The 15,236-nt window shown below is 37.1% G+C and overlaps 1 protein-coding gene across 4 annotated transcripts in view; it reads right to left on the reverse strand.

The window, feature by feature from the left end:
- Prr16 (proline rich 16) overlaps positions 1-15,236 on the reverse strand; it is a 266,720-nt gene that overhangs the window by 113,574 nt on the left and 137,910 nt on the right. Inside the window, exon 1 of one of the 4 annotated variants that reach the window (XM_075968677.1) lies at positions 2,464-2,572. The exons of the other annotated variants lie outside the window; for them this stretch is intronic. The gene's annotated coding sequence lies outside the window, so the exon portion shown is untranslated. Of the gene's footprint in view, positions 1-2,463; positions 2,573-15,236 lie in introns of those variants that run through there. 4 annotated transcript variants of the gene reach the window in all.

The following is a 15,236-nucleotide window of genomic DNA, read 5'->3' on the forward strand; positions in this document are numbered from 1 at the left end:
AAAACTGGTCTAGTCACTATGTAAATCAGTATGGAGTTCAAAACTAAAAATAGGTCTACCATATGCCGCAGTTATACCACTTCTGGGTGTGTTTCCATAGGACTCTGAGTCAACATGCTACAGAGATATTACATAGCCATGCTTATCACAGGAATCTTCGGAAAAATCTGGTTCATAGATCAGCCTCAATGCCCACCAAGAGATGAATGGATAAAGAAAATGCGCTGAGTATTCTAAATGGAGCCTTATTCATTCACAAGGAAAAACAAAATCATGTCCTTGACTAAAAATCGTCTGTGAGAGGGCCTGACTGTATTAAGCAAAATATTCAGATTCAGAAAGACATATGTGTCTTTCACTTCATTTGTGGATATTTGAGTGTTCATAGATACATATCTAAGTATTATATGAATGATATAAAACAGTTATAGAAGCCAATACAAGAATTGAAGTTAATGAGAGAGTAAGGAATAGAGCGAAGGAATGGGAGGATATGAGGGATCGATAGCCCAAAGTACATGATACAATAGAAAGAAATCATCTTTATAAAATACATGACCATGTGTAATAAATCAGTAAAAAGGGGAAGATACTCCGCACATATTACTTGTTGAACTATTAAACTGTTAGGAACAATATAGACCTTAATGTATGTCACTGAAGTACAATCCAGTAAAAATAGATAAACCCGAAACAAAAAATTGAGGGATTCCTTTCCTCCTCTCTGTGCCCTCTTCCCATACTACATGGTTGGCTCACGTACCGGAACTCCCCATTTGTACTCCCTTCGGGTAAGCTTTCTGCTAGTCATAGCACAGTGCAGCGACTTTGAATCGAGGTATTAAATGACATTAAGGAATGGAAGAGAGACTCAGACTGAAGTCATTCCTTGCCTGTGTTTTCAGCTTTGTCATGATTTCAAGGTTTAAATCTCATTTTTAAGGCCATGAGACCCATTAATCCATAAGGTCCAGAAAGACAGATGTGGAGGAGAAAAAGAAGAGAGGTAAGTGGAGATTTGGTGAGACATGGAGGATTCACTCTCCCTGTTCACTGAAGCACAGATTTTCCCCCAAAGCTTCTGATAATATTCTTCCTCTTCAACTCCTAAACGACTGAGAGAACTGAAGCATGCTTTTGTCTGCAAATATAACTCTAAATGTATCCAGAGTTTTCCTAAATGCTACTCATCTTCGTTAATTAAAGTCATGTAACATGAAGGTCAATAATCTTAAAGCTTCAATTTGCATGAATCTTTCTCTGGGGTTACTCATCAACAATTCTCAGCTGGAAGAATTTTGACTGCAAAATTCATAAAGGAAAAAAAAAGAGGAGTTTATCTCCAGCTGAGACTTTTACCAGGTGATTTATTGATTCTTAAGTAGTTAGGATTGATCTAGGCAAGCATCTACCTTAAACTGTGGATGTCTGCAGAAAAAAAAAAAAAGCTCAAAGGAAAAATGAATAAGAGTCAAAGGAAGTACTACTAAAAGAAGCATGGATAAGAACGCGAACTCCCTTTACTGTTGGCATACATTCTGTAGTTGAATGCAAATGCGGACTGACACAGCATTTCGTTCAACCTGATAGATGGAATGTGAGCCTGAAAAGGAAGGAAGCAAGGAGGCAGCCTTGAGTGTGCTCCATGACTAAAAAGGAGCACTAATCTGCTTTCCACTTATAGTCATAACTCACATGCTCCATTTCTATCTCTCTGCCCAAATGATCTACTGTAGGAATTAAAATAAATAGTTCTTCATCGCAATTTTGCATTCTGCTGTTAGATGACAGCATGTTTGAGAAAGGGCATGTGGATCTGTATGCATGAGCATACCCTGTAATTATAGTGTGACTGGTCAAATTACACTAAATTGTACTTATCTTAGAAAAAATTGTAGCAAATGGAAGCATTTAATTTATTCCACAACTTGGTAAGCTTTTAAATTTATTTATGTGGAAGGATCCGTAAGACATTAAAAAGGCAAGAATGACTGGAGTTTCTCTCTCTTTGTCTCTGAAAAAGTTCAGTCACAAGCATGGGAAATATATGCTGAAGTGGTTCCAAATGACAGCTAGGCTAGCCTTGGAACAGAGAACTATCTTCAGCTTTTTAGAGCTTCAAAGGTTTCCCTAACAATTCTCTTGTAGTTACATAGGCCAATCAGTCACTGAGATATTTCCACTGGAAATATGTGTTTGCTGTCCGCACCAACAGAGTGTCTCTTCCACAGTGTAAAACACCCTAAACTTCACAGTAATAAAATTATGTTACATAATGTTTACTTGCCCTCTTCCTCCTTTCTTATATTTGACACTTAAGATATACATTCATTCCCATCTCTCTACCTCTTCCACTTTGTGGTGTCTTTTAAAAATGTTTTAAATAATAATCTATCAAATCTAACTTACAGTGCCCATATACTTCTGCGTGTGGGACCAATGGCTGGAATCAGATTAACTTACCAAGGGCTGCACGGTTAAAGCAAACTGATTTCCATTCCTCCAAAGCCATTACCTGTTCTTAGCATCTCAGTTTGTTGTGGGGGCTCATGAGTTCCATACCCCCATGCAGGAATGTTTACTTCCTTGCTCTTGGGCAAACAGCCACAGCTCCTATAGTTCATGAGTGCACCCCACTAACACATTCCCTGCACTTTGGCCAACTGTAAGTTTCTGCATTAATTATTAACCTTTTTGTTTCAATTCTTGTCAGACTTGATTTAACTGCATTCCGGGGAAGACATTTTGGTATCATAGCCAGGAAACTATTGGCCCCTCTTGGCCCTCTTCACTCCAGTGTTTGTGGTATTCAACCGAGCAGTCCTGTGAGCAAAGGGGCTCATTTTGGCCCTCTGTAAGAGAAAAACGCTATTTCTTCCTTTGAGAAGCCATTCCCAGGCTTTACGCGAAGCCTAAAGACAACAGCTCATCTAAAGCGAACATAAACATCGTGTGAGCACCCCTCTTTGATATCTCTCCCTCTGCTAGAGGTGGAGAGTAGATTGCAACTGGATGTGGGGTGAATTCAGTTTTCCTTCATGGTTGGACTTCCTGATCTGAGAGTTCTATGGTACCAAGTTTTCAGTTTCTCCAGGATACTGACTTCTACTTTCCTTCATATGCAATTTGTAGCCAATTTCAGTTAGTTAATGACCCTCAGAAACCGCATGGATTTGACTACAAGTCAAACCGGTGTATACTTCTTTAAGTTCTTTTTTTAAGTTTTTTAAATATCTTTTTTTTTGGGGGGGGGGGTGACACATAGCTTAGAGCATGCCTCGTCCAAGCCAGGGGAGTGAAATTGATTCTCATCCTTCACATAGTGAGATTCAGCACCTTAAAAAGGACATTTTAAGGGTAAATTTTATGCTTATAAGAAGTACCAGATATGTCCCTCATCCTCTGTTTCTTCTGACTCAGTCCTGAGATGTAAATCTGAAAAACTGTTCTAAGTATTTTTGAGTCCGATTATAAACATTTTTGAATTGCTCGAAAAAGTGGTAGAAATCTCCTATATTCATGCTAATGATGATAATTAACATATGTAGTATAAACATGGTTTATGTGATTAACATGGTTTCTATTTGTCATATGCCAAGCGGATTTATATTCAGTATGAGGCAACACATAGCAGTGGTAACGGAAAAAAATGACATGAAAACACAGGTTACATATAAAACTTTGCTTAATATATTTTTATAGCAAATAATTGATTCACTACAAGCCAACTGATACTGACATATGAGAAGTATAAGGGTATAATTTTTTCCTGTCTACCTTTTCTGGACACATTTAATAGAATAATCTCAGAGGTTGTATCTCTGTCATTAAATTTTTATTTTTGGTAGTGTGTAAGAGCATTAAAATATATTTAATAGTGAAAGTGTAAAACACTTCATGAACCTTCACAGCATTCACACTGAATGGCTACTATCACCATACAGAAGTTCATTGAAATGCAAAGACATTGCTTTTGGCTAATTTTGATGTGTTCTGTTCTATTTGCAAGTTTTATTATTTTAAAACTTGCAGCTGACTCCAAGAGTTAAAGTGTACTATGAGATATATTTGTATAAGTTTGATATTTACGTGTCATTAATAAGGGATCCATTTCCACTTTACTTTTCTCTTCAACAAATATCACCCACAGACCATGACTGCAATGCCCTCGCTAACTCACTTCTGTTTTCATATTTCTTGTTATTTCAATGAGTAATGAGCTTCTCCTGCTACTTCGTGTAAAGTGTGGGGAAAGAAATATCCTTTTACTTCAGCAGCCTCATGAGTTATTCATCTATTTGCATCTTCTGCGTGTATGATCAGGAGGCCGTCATTTCAATCACATTCAAGAGTAGGTTGCATCATGGCGTAATGGCCCTGTAACTTGTAAACATCATCCTGTAGTCACCAGTCTCTAGCATTTTGCATTTATATATGTGCAAATGAAAAGATGAAATAAGCTGTCAGTGGTGTTGCAAATATCCCCAGTAAGGTATGTTCTGCATCTAATCAAATCCTATTTCCATTCAACCTGTTCCTATTGCACTAGAGATGTCTTTAAATGTACTCCTTACACACACACACACACACACACACACACGAGCATGTAATGCACACACACACCACTTACTCTCTCTCTCTGTCTCTGTTTTTATATCTATGTATATATCTATGTATGTATGTATGTATCTATCTATCATCTATCTATCTATCTATCTATCTATCTATCTATCTATCTATCTATCTATCTATCTATCTATCTACCACTACATCCATCCATCCATCCATCCATCAATCTACCTACCTCCCTCTTCTGGTATCTTTAACCAATTAGCTTTTATATTGTTTTCGCTTTAAAACAATCTTGCTAATGACATTTAATCCCATTGCATAGCTCTAGCGCTCCTGCATGTGCCTGCCTGCTATGTACTGCTGTATGGTACAGTGATTAATTGTTTAAGGGGTCTTCATATTTTTCTTCTTGTGATGATTCTACTTTCTTAAAAGAAAGAAAATCATGTGCTTTTAGAAATGGAACAATGAATATAAACTGAATGCATAAACAATAAGAAGAAATCAAATAGGGCAAAATACAACAAAGCATTCTGTCTACAAGATAGCCCCCATGAATTCATGCTTCTAATCCTTGTAACCTCTTTTATTTTTCTCATATAGATAGATACTAGAAGGCTCATATACACCTATAAAACACATAATACTTCCAGAAATTAATCTGGAACAAAAATATTAAAATAAACTTGCATAAATAAATATTATGCTATTTAATCTATTTATTATTAATATAATATTTATAAAAACACAAAATGGTTTTGCAGGTAAAAAAGTATGTGGTAGTTTGAATAAGAATGTGCTCTGTAGGCTCATATGTTTGAATTCTTTGTCCTGGGTTAGTGAACTTTTTGGGAAGGCCTAGAAGGAGTGTGGTCTTGTAGAAAGTATGTCACTAGGGGTGGGTTTGAGGTTTTAAGACTATATTCGGGGTCCAGTATCTGTCTGTCAGCTTCTCTCTCTCTGCCTGTTGCTTGTTGATCAAGATGAAAATCTTTCAGTTACCGCTCCAGCACTCTGTATTTCTGCCTGTCACCAAGTTACCTGCCATGAGGAAACTGTGAGCAAGATCCCAATTAAATGCTTTCTTTTGTATGAGTTGCCTTGGTCATAGTGTGTCTTTAAAGCAACAAAGCAGAAACCAAGACAAGGCACATACCACCAAGCCTGACAACCCAAATTCTGTTCCAAGAGCCCACATGCTGTGAGGAGAAAACTGACTTTTACAAGTTGTACTCTGCCCTCCACATAAATAAATAAATGCAAAAAAATAACTTCCATTTACACTAAAATTACTATATTACAGGATTTTATCTTGCATATCATAGTGAAATAAATGCTTAGTGAACACTATAAAGAAGAAAAAGTGGTAAATTGTACAACTTTATGTTTGAGTTAAGATATATGTATAATATTAAATTTCTTGTGTCAAAATAATAAAAATCTCATTTTTGATGTATTACATACATAATTACATGGTTGAAATAATAGCATTAGCCAAAAATTCAAATAGTTTTACTTAGCAATGTTGATACTAAAACCAATGTTAATAGATTTGAAGTTGGAACTTTGGGATGAGGCTATAATTTGGATTTTCAACAATTATGTGATGATAAAAAGGGCTTACTAATTTTAAAAATAATTAAGAAACGGGAGAAATATACATGGGATATTTGGACATTGAAGGAACATACATGTAGAGGGAAACTTGAAAGATTACCCTGAAGCATATGTGTGCACGCGACACACACACACACACACACACACACACACACACACACACACACACCAGAGTAAAATAAGACAGTTTGCATAAGAAAATGAGAGTTCCAGAAGTAGAAACTCACCTAATGTAGTAGAGTATAGCAGGGATAGTGTGGGCTTACGTGTTCATATTGAGGATGCTTAGTTAAGAAAAGCGAACGTGAGAAAAATAAGAACCATATAAAGATAAAATGATAGAGACAAGCTGATAGCAGCACACAGTGGTAGGCAGGGATCTTCACACCACCCTTAAAGGGTTTGGCCTTGGACAGAGGTAACAGGATGACACTGCAGACGTATGCACAAATGATGCGACCACCTAGGATTTTGCAGGACCTGGAAGAAGTGGAAGGAAGTTACCATAAAATAAGTCATTAAATATGTGAGACGCAAAGCCAATGGAAATCATGGAAAATGATGCAAACAGGAAGGGTGTGTTGTATTTATTCTTGCATTAGTGAGAACATTCGGGAAGCTGTCAAGCTCGTCTTTGCAATATCTTTCTCAAGTTGAAAGCACCTGCTTTTCCTCACATATGACCAGAGGATGCTTAAGGAAAGGCATATGGGAGCATTATCCTTGATTAATAAGGGCATGCACGCACTGTGCCATCCCTTTCTGTGCTTAAGCTCTAGCGTTCTTAATGGAGAGTTGAGCATTTCATTTTAAAATATAACCCTATGCTGAATTTAATGAAGCAGAATACATGAGATGAAAGAGAAAGATGAAGTTTAAAATGTGAACTCCCATAAAGCAGGCTTTCCAGGCATCTGTCTTCACTGTCAGGGGACTGTAGATACAGTTTATAAAAATAAATTAAACGTAATTTGAAAAACAACGAATGTCTTCGTCACAGAGAGCAAAGACCCATTTAAATCTGCTGAAGGGTTTTGAAAAATAATCTTTCATGACTATTATTCTGTGGCTAAATCCCTGGAAGGCTTCAACATGCATCGTTTTTTTTCCCCCAACAGTGTAGTTTTTATAGTAAACCCTACCCTTGGTTTGCTTTAACAAAACTGTGTTGGAAAGAATTAGAAATTCACATGGTCTACATCAGGTGATGAAGGAAGAAAACTATAAAATATGCTTTGTAACTTTTTTCAAGCATTAATAGAGCTAAGATGCAAAGAGAAACCTTCAAAGTATTCCTTATTTGTAAAACCCCATTACATGTTCCTTTCCATATATTAAAGTAGGAAGAATATCACCATCCCACATGAGCTATATCAATGCAGTATATCTGCGGTGCATTTTATAAAGTATAATGCTAATGAAGTCCCTCAGCGTTATACTGCACCTCCAACAGCTGTGTAAAGGCTTCTTTTTATAATTACACTTTCAATTATTGATAAAAGTCAAAGCCCTCTAGAGTCCAACAATGTAAACAACCTACTGTGCTTTACCAAAGTATTTATTCTTTAAACCAGTTAACATATGATCATGCTGCTAACATAGAATACAAGAATATTGCTTTATCTTTTCAAACACGGCTGGCTAAAAAAAAGTCTACTTTAAAAGAAAATAGAAAGGCATGACATTTAAGCTAATACCATTACTGCAAGGGAAATCATAAAAAAGTATCATATTGCAAATTTGTAAGTGGGCGGTGTTTTAAATTTAAAAAATGTAATATATGGACAATTAGATAGTTGGAAACAAGAATTATATCATGTGGTTATACAGGTAAGTGTTAATATCTACTCAACAGCACTTTTACTAGAAAGTTCAAGTTAATTTACATAATATCTACATCATATATATAATATATACATATTATATATATATATATATATATGGGATTAGTATAAAGTTGATAAAGCATTTTCCAAACATAAAAGTTGTAGGCCTGTAAAGGTATTGTAAGGAAGTATGGAATAGCCGAGCATTCAGCTAGACAATGAGAACATGAGATGAGGTCATTTCATGTCCTTCTGGAAATATTTCTAAGAGAAGGTAAGAGGCTTATTTTGAAATTTAAGTTACATACAACTATACACTTAGGAGAAGTGACTGACAGGTGAAACTAAGCCGCGTGCAGGAGTTAATCGAGGGGCTACCATTCTGATGGCTATGGCTTAATGGACAAGACGTATGATGTGAAGTCACCACAGTATTATGCTCTTTTGTTACACTGAAAAAAAAATACTTGAATACAATTCAAAATCAAAATATCACCTTCACCCCAGTCTCGAGCAGTAAATTTCCAATGAGTGGCCTTTGCCAGTATGTCTCTTTTCCTTATTTTTTTTTCATGAACATTTATGCTCTGAAAATGTGTGCATTTGTACTTTTGCACTTGTGTGAGCTCACATATATGTAAATGTGCATGTGTGTGCTCGGTGCACATTTATTGATGTATGCATGCCTATGATGTCTGAGACTGATGTTGGAATCATCCTCAGTTCCTCCTCCTACTATTCACTGAGACAAGGTCTCTCAATCAAACCTGATATGGCTAGCTTGTTCTGCAGGTCTCAATCTACTTTCCAGGGCTTGAAATACAAGTGGGCTGCCACATCCACTTTATCTTCTCAAAGTTCTCTGTCCTTTCGTGATCATCATATGCAGGATGAGGAACTCAGCAGCCATTTATCACAGGCTTGTAGCATGAGTGATTCATGACAGTTAAGAATTTGTGTAATTCTAGATATATTTTCTGTTTTATATAACATTCAGTATTTACCACTGCACATAATTAACTTTAATCATTTAATAAACAATAGTACAATAAATGATAAGATCGACATAATTATTAACTTTTAGAAGCAAACTAACTCAACATGATACCACAAGTAAACAAAAAAATCAGCTTTCTGCCCATCTCAATAGATTGGCGCAAACAGAGTACAAAAGCGAATTACTGAGAGACTCTTCTTTCTAACTGTTTGAGAGAATTGCTAGCCCAGAAGGAGAAGATGCTGAGAAAAGACTCTACTGTCAAAAGCAAGAGAATAATCTGGTTCCTAAGAGCATATGCCGAAGGCACTGCACGGCAGCAACAGAAATGTGTACCTCACAGGCAGGAGAGTAGGAGGGGAGATGTCGAGTTTAATGATGAAAGGCCAGAAGGCCTGGTTTTATAATCAAAGCTTTTCTTCCTTAGCCAGTGTTTCCTCAGCTCCAAGTGTTTGGGCAGGAGAACAAGGCAAAGAACAAACTCTACTTAAAAGAGCACGATGAGGACTAGAATCCCTCCGGTCCACAATAAAGGACATTTCTCCAGACCATCATAACAAGAAGCCATGGTCAGAAGTGTGCCCAGAAGGGAACTGACAAGGACATTAACTTTATCTGTTTAACCTTTCCAGCCTTCCACGACATTCATGCATTATGTCCACTTATAAGAGATGATGCCAGGCTGAATATTTTAGAAAATGGGTGATGGAGTACTCTAGAATTTTCTTTCTTTGAAACAAAATCACAAATAGGACCAAAATGTAATATCAGAAATACAAAGATAAAAGAGGTACTGCTGGGGATCTCAGATTTGATATACTTCTCAAGGAAAAATGGGTATATCTCAGTTCAGTAGGATACTAAATAATTCTTGGATGTTTCAGCATGGGATTAGTGAGAAATCAAAGCCTGAGCATTTTATTGATGAAAAATGTTGGACCATTGAAATTTGAGCTGTAAATGAGCAAACTGGCAGAGATGCTGGTGAAAGATTAAAATGCAGAGTAACAAAAACCATTTCTGGGGCCTGCTCAAGGTCACAGCCCATCACATTCCCTGTGTGGTAGAAATAAGATGTGGAAGACATATATGTCTCATTTAGGGTCCTTTTTGTTGTCTAGGTTCTCTAGAAATGTGAATTGTGCAACCTACTGACTGGGAGAAGATCTTCACCAACCCTGCAACAGACAAAGGTCTGATCTCCAAAATATATAAAGAACTCAAGAAAGTAGACTTCAAAATGCTAATTAACCCAATTAAAAATGGGGCACTGAACTGAACAGAAAATTCTTAACAGAAGAAGGTCAAATGACCAAAAGACACTTAAGGTCATGCTCAACCTCCTTAGCAATCAGGGAAATGCAAATCAAAACAACTTTGAGATACCATCTTACACCTGTCAGAATGGCTAAAATCAAAAACACCAAAGATAGCCTTTGCTAGAGAGGTTGTGGAGTAAGGGGTACACTCATCCATTGCTGGTGGGAATGCAATCTTGTGCAACTACTTTGGAAATCAGTCTGGTGGTTTCTCAGGAAATCAGTCTGGCGGTTTCTCAGGAAATTCGGGATCAACCTACCCCAGGACCCAGTAATACCACTCTTGGGAATTTACCCAAGAGATGCCCTACCATATTACAAAAGCATTTGTTCAACTATGTTCATAGCAGCATCATTTGTAATTTGTAAATTTCCAGGACCTGGAAACAACCTAGATGCCCTTCAACGGAAGAATGGATGAAGAAAGTGTAGAATGTATACATATTAGAGTACTACTCAGCGGTAAAAAACAATGATATCTTGAATTTTGCATGCAAATGGATGGAAATAGAAAACACTATCCTGAGTGAGGTAACCTAGACCCAAACAGATGAGCATGGGATGTACTCACTCATACTTGGTTTCTAGCCATAAAGGACATTGAGCCTATAATTTGTGATCCTAGAAAAGCTAAATAAAAAGGTGAACCCAAAGAAAAACATATAGTCATCCTTCTGGATATTGGAAGTAGACAAGATTGCCGGACAAAAATGGGAACTTGGGTGTGGGTTGGAATGGGGGTAAGGGAAAATGGGGAGAGAAAAATGTGAAGGGGAGCATGGGGGGGGGGCTTGGGGGAATGGGATGATTGGGATAAAGGAAGGTTGGATATGGGAGCAGGGAAGCATATATCCTAATTAAGGGAGCCATCTTAGGGTTGACAAGAGACATGACTTTAGAGGGGTTCACAGGTGTCCAAGGAGATGTCCCCAGTTAGTTCCTCGGGCAGCTGAGAAGAGGGAAGCTGAAATAGCACTATCCTATAGGCATACAAATGAATATCTTGCATATCACCACAGAACCTTCATCTGGCGATGGAGGGAGATAGAGGCAGAGACCCACACTGGAGCACCTGACTGACTGAGCTCCCAAGGTCCAAATGAAAAGCAGAAGGAGGGAGAACATGAACAAGGAAGTCAGGACTGTGAGGGGTGCACCCACCCACTGAGACAGTGGGGCTGATTTATTGGGAGCTCACCAAGGCCAGCTGGACTGGGACTGAAAAAGCATGGGATAAAACCGAACTCTCTGAACATGGCAGACAAGGAGGGCTGATGAAAAGCCAAAGACAATGGTACTGGGTTTTGATCCTACTGCATGCACACTGGCTTTGTGGGAATCTAGCTTCTTTGGATGCTCACCTTCATAGACCTGAATGGAGGGGGGAGGGAGGACCTTCGACTTCCCACAGGGCAGGGAACACTGTCTGTTCTTTGGACTGGAGAGGATGGGGAAAGGAAAGGAAGGAGGGGGGAGGAGTGGGGTAAAGGGGAGGGAAATGGGAGGCAGAGAGGAGGCAGAAATTTTTTTCAATAAAAAAAAAGATGCCACGTGGGCGTTGAAATTGGACCTGAGCCCTCTGATATATAATCCAGTGCTCCTAACTCATGAGTCATTTTTCCAGTTCCAGTAGAGTATATTTAAGGAATTAAATCTATAAGAAAATTCAATACAATATTTGGAAATATGTTTGAAATCAGTGGTTGGGAATTTGGTTGTAATAGTATGCTCTCAAGGGAGAATAAGCTTCAATAAAGGCAAGGCTACTTGTTTTCATGATGCAACTAGAATGGGCATCATGAGGCAATATTTTGCACAATGCTCAAAGCAGACTTCATGCTTAGGTTTAAAGTTAGTACAAAGTACAGAAAATGAACAGAGTAATAACATCATAGCATATACTATATTTTGTTTGTAGACTTCACTGTTATGGGATGAAACATATTCAAGAGGTAAATTTCTCTAAAAGGAGGAATTTCTTGGAGTTGGCTCTTTAAATTATAAATTCTGCTTCAATAAACTTTGTTAGGAAATGATTGATACTAAGAAATACCATGCACTTCAGGGGTAAGCATCAAAGCAAAAAGGGTTAAGCATGAGACAGAAAAGTGAGGCTCATTTTAGCCTTTCCCAAGGCAACATCAAATAACAGAGGACAAAAAGCAGTGAACACAAAATTCTGAGTGTGACCCAAGGATGTCCTCTTTAGCAAAGACACTATGAAGTATGAAAACAAAAGACTCAGTAGTGTTGGAGATGCAAGCTCCAAGAAAAGATATCAAATTCTAAATTTACCAAGCCAGAAAATGAAAAAAAGCTATGATTTAAAAAATGAGAGTATTATTCAATGTCCACACATACACATTATTTGAAGGGTATAGTCTTTTGAATAATTTCAACACTGATGTTTCCTTCATGTATGGAGATAACTAACTAACAGAATCTCTTGAACAGAAACCATGCAGAGAACAAACTTCTTGGACATTTCTTTAGGAGGGACACAAAGAAACAGAAATTACTTGAAAACATGCTTGAGTGGCTTTGGATCGTATTATACATGGTAAAGAATCTCCAATCCCTTTTCCATTAATCAGTAAAAATAACATCATAATTTAAAATAAATTAAGACATTATGGTGATTATGCAAACTCCAAAAGCAAGTATGTTTCATGAACCTCTTACTGGTAAAGCTCAAAGCAATGGAAAGTGTAAGAAACAACTCAAAGAGATCGAGGAGATTTGGCTGAAGTCCGGGAGATGAGGAGCTTAGCTTAATTTATGTAACTTAATTGGAAAAGGAAAGTCCTTAGGCAAATGTGATGAACGAGAACATAGCTAAATGTGGATCACTAGTACCACATGCCTCATAGTGTCTGTGAAATTCTATAGGCTTAAAACATTCACAATTAAATATGCTACAAATACAAGGCGTACAAAATGTATTTGCTCTCTTGACAATGTAAAACTTTTGGACATTTTAAATGGGCAATGTGTAAAGTTATTCAAATGCAGCTTCTCTATTAAAAAAAGAAACATTAAGGGCATCATGGTCCAAAGTTCTTTTCAGTGATGTCTATCAAAGAAAAAAAAATCAGTAAAATAAAAAAAAAACATGTACTGTCATTGATATCACTTTATTTGAAATGTCTTGATAAGAGCACAAACTGTTTATAAGAAACACAATTTCAAATATAAGGATAACTATAATAATTTTGTTTGGGAACCATAGATAGAACATGAATGCATTTATACTGTCCTTATGCTAGCTCATAAATTTAGAATGAGTTTGGTAATGAAACAGCCATCTGCATCGAAGGCTGCACTAAATCTGAGGAAGCAAGCAAACACAAGGAGAGCATATAAGAATGCTAGAGGTAGCCCATGTGCAAAGAGAAGCCCTGAGGCTCTCTTTGGAGGAATTAGTTGCCTTTTCAGTTGTTAAAGAGCCTGTTTAATAGACTGGATGCAAAGGAAATTCTTCTATGATATCTACCATCTCTTTAAAAAAGTAAGTGAGGTATGATCGTACCCATTTATAATCCTAACTTGAGAGGCAGAGACAAGATGACTGTTAGTTTGAAGGAAGCTGTGTTAACATAGTAAGAACCTCTCTCAATAACTCAATGAAGATCAAGTTATCTATATCTATGGCATATTCTCAAATATTTGCAAGCTAAACCACCCTTTTCTGCACTATCATTATCTCATTTCCTATAAATAGGTTGGCATTTTTATGTGTGTGTGTTTGTGTAATTATTTGAGAATTTCATATATAAAATATATTTTGCTTGTGTCTCCAACTAACTCTCCACAAACTTTTCCTTTGCCATATCACACTACAAAGTTCCTAGCATCATTTCAGAGATGTCTACTGAGCCCATCATTTGCCAGTGCTCCTCAGTTAGTCCTGGGTTTTTGTGAAGAATGCTCTCATTTCTGTTAGAATTTTGACTGGCTTGATCTTGTGTAGCTTTGCATGGCCACAGCCACTGAGATCATGAGTGCAATGATACCATCATGTTCAGAAGACATTGCTTTGCGGTAGTTCTCTACAACTTCCAGCTCTTCCAAATTCTCTACCCCATGCACCACTTGTGGACAAGATATGATATAGATGTCTCATTTGGTTTTGATGTGAAATGATGTGTTTGAACACTTAGTCCCAGTTTTTGATGAGACCTTTGAGCAATTGAGTATGTTGGATCTCTAGGGAACTTTCTTTGAAATTTATAGCTTGGCTGGGTTTTGAGTTTCATTTGAGTTTCTTGGTTCTCTGGGATGTAAAGAAACTTCCTGAAATCAAGCTCATTCCAGTTGCCATGTTTTCTATGCCACAATAGACTGGAGCACATTCAATTATGAGGCAAAATAAATCTTTCTTACCATTTGCTGCTTCATGCCAGGTATTCAGCCACAAGGAAACTAAAGAAATTAATCACTATACCAGTCAATATGCTGTTTGACTATTAATATAAGATATAAGTCAGGTTTTTGTCCAAGTCTATAACAAACATTATAATTCACAAACTATAGGAAGGAAGGAAAACAGCGGCACAAAGTTTGGAGTGATCTGTTTGGAAAGAGCTACATATTCTGCCAAATAACATAAGCTCAAGGACTTTCTAACATTGCCATTTATCTATCAGCTATAGAAACAAGTGGCAGAAACCTTCAAAGAATCAAGAAAACTCAGTCTAATACCCATTAAATATTATTTCAAAATAACCTACTGGATAATAAAATTTAACCTACAAAGACAATAAAATCAAATAATCACTGGTATTGAAGACCTGGAATCAAAATGGTTTATTTACAGATATTGATTTCCTGTAATAAGAGAATATTCTCTCTCTCCCTCTCTCCTTTCTCTCCCTACATCGTGTATGTGCATGTGCAATTATTTCT

The sequence above is a fragment of the Microtus pennsylvanicus genome, chromosome 4 (genome assembly GCF_037038515.1).
Source record: "Microtus pennsylvanicus isolate mMicPen1 chromosome 4, mMicPen1.hap1, whole genome shotgun sequence".
NCBI classification, from domain to species: Eukaryota; Metazoa; Chordata; class Mammalia; order Rodentia; family Cricetidae; genus Microtus; species Microtus pennsylvanicus.